This window comes from Aptenodytes forsteri, unplaced genomic scaffold (assembly GCF_000699145.1).
Source record: "Aptenodytes forsteri isolate BGI_AS27 unplaced genomic scaffold, ASM69914v1 Scaffold236, whole genome shotgun sequence".
Classification (NCBI taxonomy): domain Eukaryota; kingdom Metazoa; phylum Chordata; class Aves; order Sphenisciformes; family Spheniscidae; genus Aptenodytes; species Aptenodytes forsteri.
In genome coordinates, this window is record NW_008794456.1 from 1268729 (window position 1) to 1278381 (window position 9653).

The following is a 9653-nucleotide window of genomic DNA, read 5'->3' on the forward strand; positions in this document are numbered from 1 at the left end:
AAGCCGAACACCCGAGCTCCTCTCCACAGGCATTGCCCACCCACGCCGGGCGCTGCGGCGGGGACCTGAACTGCTCTTCTGGGGGCTTCTTCCGTAGGTGGCTTGTTTTACCAAGCCAGGCTACATCTGAGCATCCCCACCCAGGCAAAAAACTCATGAGGATCCTCAAATGCCATCGACCCGCTGAGGCATTCAGACGTCCGCCTACCGCCCCAGTCCCCTAGGCTATGTAAAACCTTGCCGTTTTATCCCTGCCTGTTCCTCCCTCCTCCACGCCCGGGCTGTTTTATGTCTGAAATTGGATTATAAACACTTCAGAGAAGGGACAAGGTCTTGCTTTGAACTGTTCCAAGCCAAAAAAAAAAAAAAAAAAATCTCATTTGGAATTCACAAAACAAACAACGCAGAAGAACAGGTCTCACCTGAGCAAGGCACCAGCCATCAGCCTTCTCTACTACAAAAAAATAAATTAATTAAAAGAAAAACCTGGTGCTGATTTAATGATTCTCCAGCTACTATGGCATTATACCACCAGGCTGCCTTAGGATGCCCTCGACTAAAGGGGTTCTTACGAAATGTCTGCAATGAGCCCCTGAGGAGCTGTAGCACGACTTGCTCCTTGTCTTCTACAAGCTGGAGCTCAAGGCTTAAACAAAAATTTAGCCTTACTGATGTGCCCAGGAGCATTCCCACCCGGTACTGCCCTTCCCAACAGTGCTAAAATTCATCAAAAAAACCTTCTTGCGACCATGCACATGCACTGCAAAGATTACACAGATTTATACCATGGATTTTGTCTCTGAATTATACTTTTTATCCTAGCTGAATATCAGGCGTGCACAGGATGGGCAGCTCCTGATCCATGCCAGGCACGTCCATCCATCCATCAGTGGTGCCAATGGTCCCAGCAAGGGACAAACCGGGATCAGGTATAAATCCAAGTCTTTCTCCTGCAATCCTGCATCAGCTTGAACCTACAAGTAATCTGACATCTTAAGAAAGCTTTTCAGAAACAGAAACTATCTGGGAACCAGCATTTCCATGTCATATGTCTTCTCAATGCTCTCAAAACCCGTTTCCCCCTGGAAAGGGAAGGGTCATGAGCCAGAAATCAGTGATCTACAGCTTAGACCCAGAACAGGGAGGATTATTACAATTTTTATCAAGCTAAGCGCTAGCCCCCTTCGGAGGACCTACAAGCAGGGATCTCTGACCTCCCTTCGAGGTCCTCTCCCAGGCCTGGGAGCCGGTGCTTCTCAGGATGCTGGTGTCACCCATCTCCTCTCAATTTTGGCAGTGCCGCAGGAGAACCAAGACAGAACAGGCTGTTCCCACCCTGCCACTGACTGGACCGGACTTAAGATATTTGTTAAATCCTGCTGTGCCTCACCTCTCAAAACCGACACAAGTGGCACAAAAAACCCTGATCATCTCCATCCTGACCATGAGACAACTCATCTCTGGTAGCATCACTGAAATGTTTGAGTGAAGCTACTTACTAACTTAGCGCAGCCCACTGCTACCAATGAATTTGTGGTGCAAATTCAAAACTGAGGGTGTTTTTTTCCCCATTTCTTTAATAAATTAATGTATGGCACCATCAAAGGCAAGAGCACACAGAGGTTCAGCCACAACCGCCAGCACAGCTGCCATGGCAGTTAGTCGCTCACGCCAGCCACTGCGTTTAGCTTTATGCAACATCACATGGAAGTCAGTGGGTAATTAATTCCCCGTTACTGAACACGCATAAGCTCCATCTCCCCAAGCTACGCAGGCAAGATTTTGTGGTGACCTCAAGGACTTACTGGAAACTTGGAAAGCAGTTCATCAGGAGCAGGAGGCCGGTCTGAAACCAATCAGTCCTTTTAATACCAGATTTTGAAGATTTCTGCTAAGACTACGCCACAGCAATTAAGTTCAGCTGAAATCACTTTCCCTCATCCCTCCAACTGAGCTCCGAGAACAGATCGTTCCTGCTCACCCCACCCTCACCATGCATTTCTTCAGGAAAGAAAGGCCAAGAAGTCATCCCACATGCGGCTCCACTTCCAGCACAGCTCTGCCCATCCTCCCATCACCCTGCGACACCACAGGCCTCATCCTGTAGCCGTTCACCTCATTAAAAAGCCTCTCCATTTGATGTGACCACTTTCCCCTCAGCTCCTCAGGAGCACCCAGAGGATGGTGGTGGTCACCAAGTGCTGGGAGAGGCAGAAGTCACGAGGTTGTGGGGGACAGGGCAGCGGGAAGCACGCATCCCCATGGCCGAGAGCCAAAACCCCCAACACCCCATCACTCAGTTCCTTCGCCACTGGGGACAAGCCAGTTTTCTATCCCTATTTTACTGATGGCTTTTGAGGAAGATGAAGCATCTGGACCAACTTCATAATATTCTCTGAAAATTAAACTATTTTGGATTGCACTTTCAGAGGAAAAAATGTCTTCCACAGACACAAGAGGCAAGAGTGATCTGAGCTGGGCTGGAGATATCGTATGAAGGATTCACTATAAGCCTGCCTCTCAACCTTGGAGGGAAGCCCTTTCAGCCTCACAGGGTGCTTAGAAGGTTTTGGATGCCACGTCCTCCTTGTTCCAACCCAATAAATGGCTTTACCTGTAGTAGAAGAGAAGGAACAGCAAAGACCTTTGAAACCATTCCCCAAAAAAATGTAGACCATATTCACATTTTAACAGTTTCCCTAAAATTTATGGCCTAGAGACCTGCCAATTTGACCAAAACCATCTCCCTCCCAATGCACTGTTCCCTGTATTTTCTTTCTTGAGCCTTTTTTGACTGCCCCAAGAATTAGGGACTCTCTCATGAGAGGCTCCTCCAATGAAAAAACTTCTCCCAAAAAACCTCTCTTGATACTATCCACATTTTTCTTGCACGTAATTTCATCCTTTTCTCTTAAGTGCATTCCTCCATCATCTCCCTAGATCTTTTCATTGCTCGCGTATTATATTCTCCTAAACACGGGAAGTCTTTCTTCCCTTTGGTGGCAGTTTTAGCTTAGACCACCCAGTTTCCCACATTTGGCCTATTTATGACTATTCAACTTATCAGGTCTTCAGATAATACTACTCTTCTGTACTCTATTTTTTAATATTGTTTTCCTCTGGGTAAAAAAAAAAAAAAAAAAAAGCAAAGCAAAAAAACCAAACAGAAAGAAACCACACCAAAAAGGTATCCAGAACAGACTATGAGACCCCGTGTTTTATAGACTACTCATCTGAAACACCACGTAGTATTTGTACTTCAATCCCTTCCTCCTCTCCCAGCCCCATGCCTGGTGGTTTTTTCACATTTAACCAATCCTGTCCTTACCTCCCGTTTTCAAAGGCAATATTTTGGAACCTAAATGCTGTATGCAAGGAATTGTGAGAAGTGACTTTGACAGCATCACTCAGGCTGTCCAGGCTCAGCCTCTTGGTCCAGGGAGGTATGCCAGCATCTGCTTGGAATACGTCTTGGGCTGAATAAAAGATTTGCTCCAAAATCTCCTGAATGTTTCAGCGTGGCACGATACCCACACGGAACACCACCTTCATCAATCAATGCTTCGATAAAAATACCAGACAGGAGCTGACCTGCACGCGAGCACATAAGCTCGGAGCAGAGCTGTGCACGCACGTGCCCTATTCCTGCTCTCCATGTCCCCTCGGTGGGAAACAGTCCAACTTTTTTCTTTCTTTTCTGTTCCCCTAAAAGCAGCTATTTTACTCTGTGAAGATGCATTGCACCTGTGACGCTTTTCTTTTTCAACAAAACCCATGCTGCACATGCAGATCTCAAGCGGCATACAGCAGGTCTGAGAACGAGGAACACTTGGGAAAGACTACTGAAGGAGCAACTCCCAGCCCCAACCTCTCACGGACTTCCAAATCCACCACTGACCTTCTGCAGAAGCAAGACGCTGCTAATACATATCATTACAGAGGCAGCATCCTTGCTCTTCTGGGTTTCTTGTGAGCTCTACCCATAACTTGGGGAAATCAAGTACTCATAGTGGGGAGAGGAGAAGGTGGTCCCTTCCCTATTCATCTATTCAGTTTTAATGAGAATAGGTTTCACCCAATTCTCAATCTCTTTAAGTGAGCAGGAAGAATCCAAAGCTATGCTTCCAAACTACACATTTATTGTAATCCAGTCCAGGAAAAACCCTCAATAATGCCTCATATTTTTAAAATTGCCGGGCAGAACTTTCCTTCTCAAATTAGCTTCAGAGTTCACGGAGTTGGCAATGAGAGGCAGATAATTAAGATCGCAGATGAACACCACATAAGGGAAAACAGAATATAATCACAAGAATGCAAAAACAACAGCTGAAAATACCCAAAAAAGTTTCATAATGCAGGAGCAGCAGAGAGCTGAAAGCAAATCTAGTTGTGAATTACATGAGGAAAAACGTGCTGTAAGTTTTATTCTGCTGTTGTCCTCAGCAAATAATTAAAATGCCCAGTAAAATGGGACTTTCTGGATCCGGAACACATAGATGACAATAGCGTGGATTACTAAATTTCTGCTTACCTGGAAGCAGAAATGCACCCTGTGTACTTCACATAATGATAATTTACTTGCTGCGTGCAACTGGGTAACACGGACCATCGATAACCCATCATTCCCACGGTGACATTATTGGCTGAGCCGTCTCAAACACTTTGCACTTGCAACATCGTTTAGTCCGTTCCCCAAAAATGAGTGGATCTTCTAAGCTCTTACATTAAAATGTCATTACAATAACAGTAAGCAAGGTGATGTGCTATGGTAATATATACTGAGTAGATTCCTCCCTTGATAAACCCCAGTTCTGCTTAGATCAGTGTATGTATGTGGACAGCGGAACAAGCAGAACAAGACCCAATTCACTTGTAACAGCCTAGTTTCCAATCCATTGGAGAACGCTTTTGTAGCACCCGATCCACAGACCACGCCATTCGCGTCACTGCAGCTCTGGTTTAAGCAAACAGCGATGGATTTGGCTTTCTTCCTTGTTAGTGAGAACCTTAAGCCCACGGCCCATCTGGATTTAGTACTGTATTAGCACCAGCTACTGCATGACCTGAGCTTCTCTTAAATTTATCTCTGGCTTTCGCTGGCTCTTCATCCTCCTTTGACTTCGGTCCACAAAAATTCTCAGGCACATGTTTCAGGAATTCTCCCGCCTTTAAAAGAGACTTACACAGCATCTCACAAAAGCACAGCTCCACTCCTACACAGCCCATCTCAAGGGCTCGCACAACTGTTTCCCAAGAAGCAGATCAGTATTCATCTACCTATGAAAGTCTGCCTTCAAATGGCTCCTTGTTCACTTGGAGAATTTACTGTGGAGCTCCCAAAATCCAATCCATTCTACCTAAGTTAAGACGTCAGTGTGGATGACTGATGAGCTTGATGGGTACCCAGTTGGTACCCACCCATACCCGGTTAGATGGCTGGATTCAGAAGGTTGTGGGTTAATGGGTCATGCTCTACATGGAGGCCTGTAACAAGTGGAGAATGACAGTGGGGGTTGTGGGACCTGCCTCGCTTAACGTCTTCATCAATGACCTGGAGGAGGCAATGGACGTGGTCTCATCCGCTTTGCAGATGACCCCAAACTGGGGGAAAAGTCAATACATTTGAGGTCAGGGCCACCATCTGGAGGGGTCTCGGCAGGCTGGAGGAATGGGCCAACATGAACATAATGAAATTCAGTGAGGACAAATGCCAAATCTCACATATGAAAAGGAAAACCCCCGAACCCCTTGCAACAATACGGATGAGGACCACTGCTTTGGGAGCACCTCTGTGGATAAGGACCGTAAGTTTTGGTAGGCAGCAAGCTGAACATGAACCAACAGTGCATCCTCGTGGAAAAAGCAGCCAAAAGCATCTGGGGATCTAACCCTAACATCTATGAGGAGGTCATTCAGAAGATGAAGCCAGGCCAACTCTTCACAGTGGTTCACGGCAGGAGAGACAACGGGTACAAATGAAACAGAGACATTTTGACTGGTTGTAACAAAAAGGTTTTTCACAACGAGAACTGTCAGGCAGCAAAAAGAGTTCCCCAAAGGTGTTTTACAGTCTCTATCCTTGCAAGCTTTCAAGACCAGACTAGATAAAGCCCTGAGAAACCTGGTCTGATCTTACAGCTGACTTGCTCTGAGCAGGAGGTTGGACTAGAGACCTCCTGAGGTCCCTTCTCACCTGGATGACCCTATCCTGTGAGAAACACGCTTTACAAGCAGACTACGCAAAGATTTTGAAGCCTCCAGGTATTTTACACATGGCTTATTTCCCAGCCTGCGCTCCAAATGTCCTGATCCCCAGCCATTTCCCATGTGTCATGTTCTGCGAGGAGGAAGGGCCAGAACTGGGGCCAGAAGTCCCATTTCAGGGGGGTTATATTCACAGTTCAGCCAATCTCAGTCTCATTTCAACAAGTAACAGTATATTCCTTTTCCCCCATGTGAGTGAGCAAGAGTGCTGCGATGCGTCACCCCTCACCTGGCTGAAACGGCCCCTGTAGATAGTGTTTCATTTTAATTTGCCTACAAGTGCCAAACAACACTTGGCATCGTATCAATGCCGAAGAGCCGCTCAGTCAAACCTGCATCCCACTTCTACTCCGCTCCTGTAACCCCAGAGTTTCACAGGCATACCCAAAACCAGACCCACATGTACAACCCCTGCCCCGACGGCTCAACAGCTCAGAGCAGCAGTTTGGGTGGGACCTACCTTGTCAAAAGCAGCAGAGAAGTTTTAAAATCATGCAAATAACTACTTTTTACCCCAAAACTACCTAAAAGGGGCAGTTTGTTTTAAGGAGAGATGATTGTCCAGCGCTTAAAGAAACCAACAGGAGCTTGTACACTTAGTTAGAAATAAGTTGCAAGAAAACAAGCTTGGAAAATAAGTTTAACATGCCCTGAAGAAGGCTTCAGGGAGACCTTCTTGCAGCCTGTCAGTACTTAAAGGGGGCTTATAAAAAAGATGGCGGCAAACTTTTTAGCAGGGCCCATTGCGACAGGACAAGGGGGAATGGCTTTAAACTAAAGGGGGGGAGATTGAGACTAGATAGAAGGAAGAAATTTTTTATGCTGAGGGTGGTGAAACACTGGCCCAGGTTGCCCAGAGAGGTGGTGGATGCCCCATCCCTGGAAACATTCCAGGTCAGGTTGGACGGGGCTCTGAGCAACCTGATCTAGTTGAAGATGTCCCTGCCCAGGGCAGGGGGGTTGGACTAGATGGCCTTTAGAGGTCCCTTCCAACCCAAACTATTCTATGATTCTATGAAGATCTATCAAGACAAGAGAACACCAGTAGCCACTAATGAAACACAAAGAAGTCTGACTCTTAAGCAGATGCTTAACTTTAAAAACATAAATATTCCCAAATAATATCACAGAGGCACACGGGTACATGTGCAGGTGCTCAGCACTGAGCATGTAAGCACTTTGCTGAATCAGGATCAAAAAGGAGGCTCTTGCTCAGCCCCGTGGAACTGCTTGTTGACTGTAAACACCACCTCGATACTGAAAACAAAAAGATAAAGCTAACCAGAAAATTGCGTGGGGGGAAGAGAGAGCGGCGGTACGGCAAGCGCCGCTTTTGAGGTGAGCCTCTCCCTCCAAGGGTTGCAGAGCTGTGCATGCTCTCAAGCAGCCGCATTCATCTCCATGTGTCCTGCACGGCTGAACGAGCACACGCAAGTGGACAACAGTCACAGCCCCACCACGTCCTGACCAGGGACGTCTCCACCATCCTGGCTAGACTGATTTTCTGTGCTGCTCTGCTGGCCAGTATCTCACTACGCTGTGCATCTCTTCCTACAAATAAAAGGGCCATGGGCACACGCATGGAGCCATCTTCTTCCTACCAGCTCAGCCCTGCCCAGGCAGGATTTGATCTCTGCTTCACCTAACCCTGACTCCAGCTGGTACCCCAGATGGAAGACCATCACCCATTCCCTTCTTTAAATCGGTAAATCCCAAGTTTCAAGGTGAATTTCATGTTTCAGATGCTTCAGGGCTTACGTCCAACAGTGGTGCACTGATAGGAACTGCCTGACTTAGTGGACCTGTACTCAAGCACTTAAAAAAAAAAATAATTGATGCCTAGCAAAGTGGAAGAAGACCAAGGAGCAGAACTGAAGGCCATGCCAAAGGAAAGGAGTGCTCCAGAGATCACATAGTACCAAGGTCATGAGCTAGTCAGTTGAAAGAAACTCTGAGAACTAGCGAGAGCCACAAGAGCAGAAAGCCAACCCAGAAGAGTCCATAGGAGCTCTAGTGCTCCCTCCCCTCTCTCTGATTGTTTGTTTGGTAAGTTAATTTAAAGCAAAGTTTGAAAGCAAAAAAATTTACAAAGCAAAAGCAAGAAGAAAGCAAAGCTTGAAGTCTGGGTCCAACAGATAAAGTTACCTCCCTCCTGCTCCACCAACTAGTCCGATGTGGTTGGCAGATGCTGGCGGTGCTACCTGGGCCACTTCCATCAGCAGAGGTGGAGAAGATGGGAGAGAAATACCCTCCTGATCCCTTCGGGCCTGGCACCAGGAGCCCAGGTGAGCTCCCAGCCAGCCCCGGTCAGGCAAACAAGGAATATAAGGGCATCAGTGCACCAGAGAATTTAGAGCCAATTCTCTGCGGGGCGGAGATGCACGTGGCTTTTCTTTAGCTCTGATGCAAAGCGGCACAAGAGCCACCGCTTGTCCTAAGGAAAACTCTGGGTCCTGCAGCAGGTCCTGACACAGCTTCTCACTGCTTCCCACCGGCTTGGCCATGAAATAGTTAACCATAGAGGAAAATAGGTAAAATTTCCCCCTTTTTCCCCCTTCCTCCAAGGTGGACACCCAACAGCTCCTCTCTCAAAGGAGCCGGGCTCCTTCCTCCCAGAAAATAAGGCCATTATCCCCCCGTCCCACTGCCGGAGCCGGCGGCGCAGCATTGTTCCCTAGCCCTGTCTATAGGAAGCAATATCTATTTTCCATTTAGACGAGGGTAAAGCCTTTAATTTCACCCTCCTGGCTGCAGCTGGAGTTCCCTTTTAACTGCTTGGCCACGGGAGTGAAGACAGTTTTATATGGAAGAAAATGCTGAAAAGGCCACTTTAATATGCTTGCATGTGAAAAGGGGAGAGCTTTTCATACTGCACGGTAATGAGGGTCAGCGGGATATTACACTTCACCATATGGCTAATTTGCACAGCAGGTCAAATGCTCTATTTGCTTTTTAAAGACGGCCCTATAGATTAAGCTGCACTAAAACAAAACACACCAAAAAAAAAGAGAAAATAAAGAAGCGTGAGGAGGAGATGCCCTCTAATGTTCGAGCCCGGCAGCACATCCAGCACGGCGTGCAGGAGGTTTTGTTACAAAAAGTAATAAAATCTGAAGATGAGCTGGGTAGGGATGAAGCAAATCGCGGTGTTTCGGGGAGCCCCGCTGCTTCGGCATCACCCCACGCCCGCAACAGGTACCCGCGCTAAGGACCATCCCCGCTTAACGAGGGGCTCCGGTGATTAGCGCGATGGCCCTCGTAAGCCGTGTTTGTCTTGGCGCGTCCTCGGCGCCGTGGCCCAGGCGTGACCCGCAGAGGCGCTTCCCGTCCCCGGGCCAGCAGCTGCCCGCGCAGCTCCCAACAAATCTGGTGGGTAAAGATTAGGGAGC

At 47.4% G+C, this 9653-nt stretch overlaps 1 protein-coding gene across 3 annotated transcripts in view; it reads right to left on the bottom strand.

Moving 5' to 3' along the window:
- EXOC6B (exocyst complex component 6B) overlaps window positions 1-9653 on the bottom strand; it is a 271015-nt gene that overhangs the window by 136040 nt on the left and 125322 nt on the right. The gene's annotated exons all lie outside the window — the stretch shown is intronic.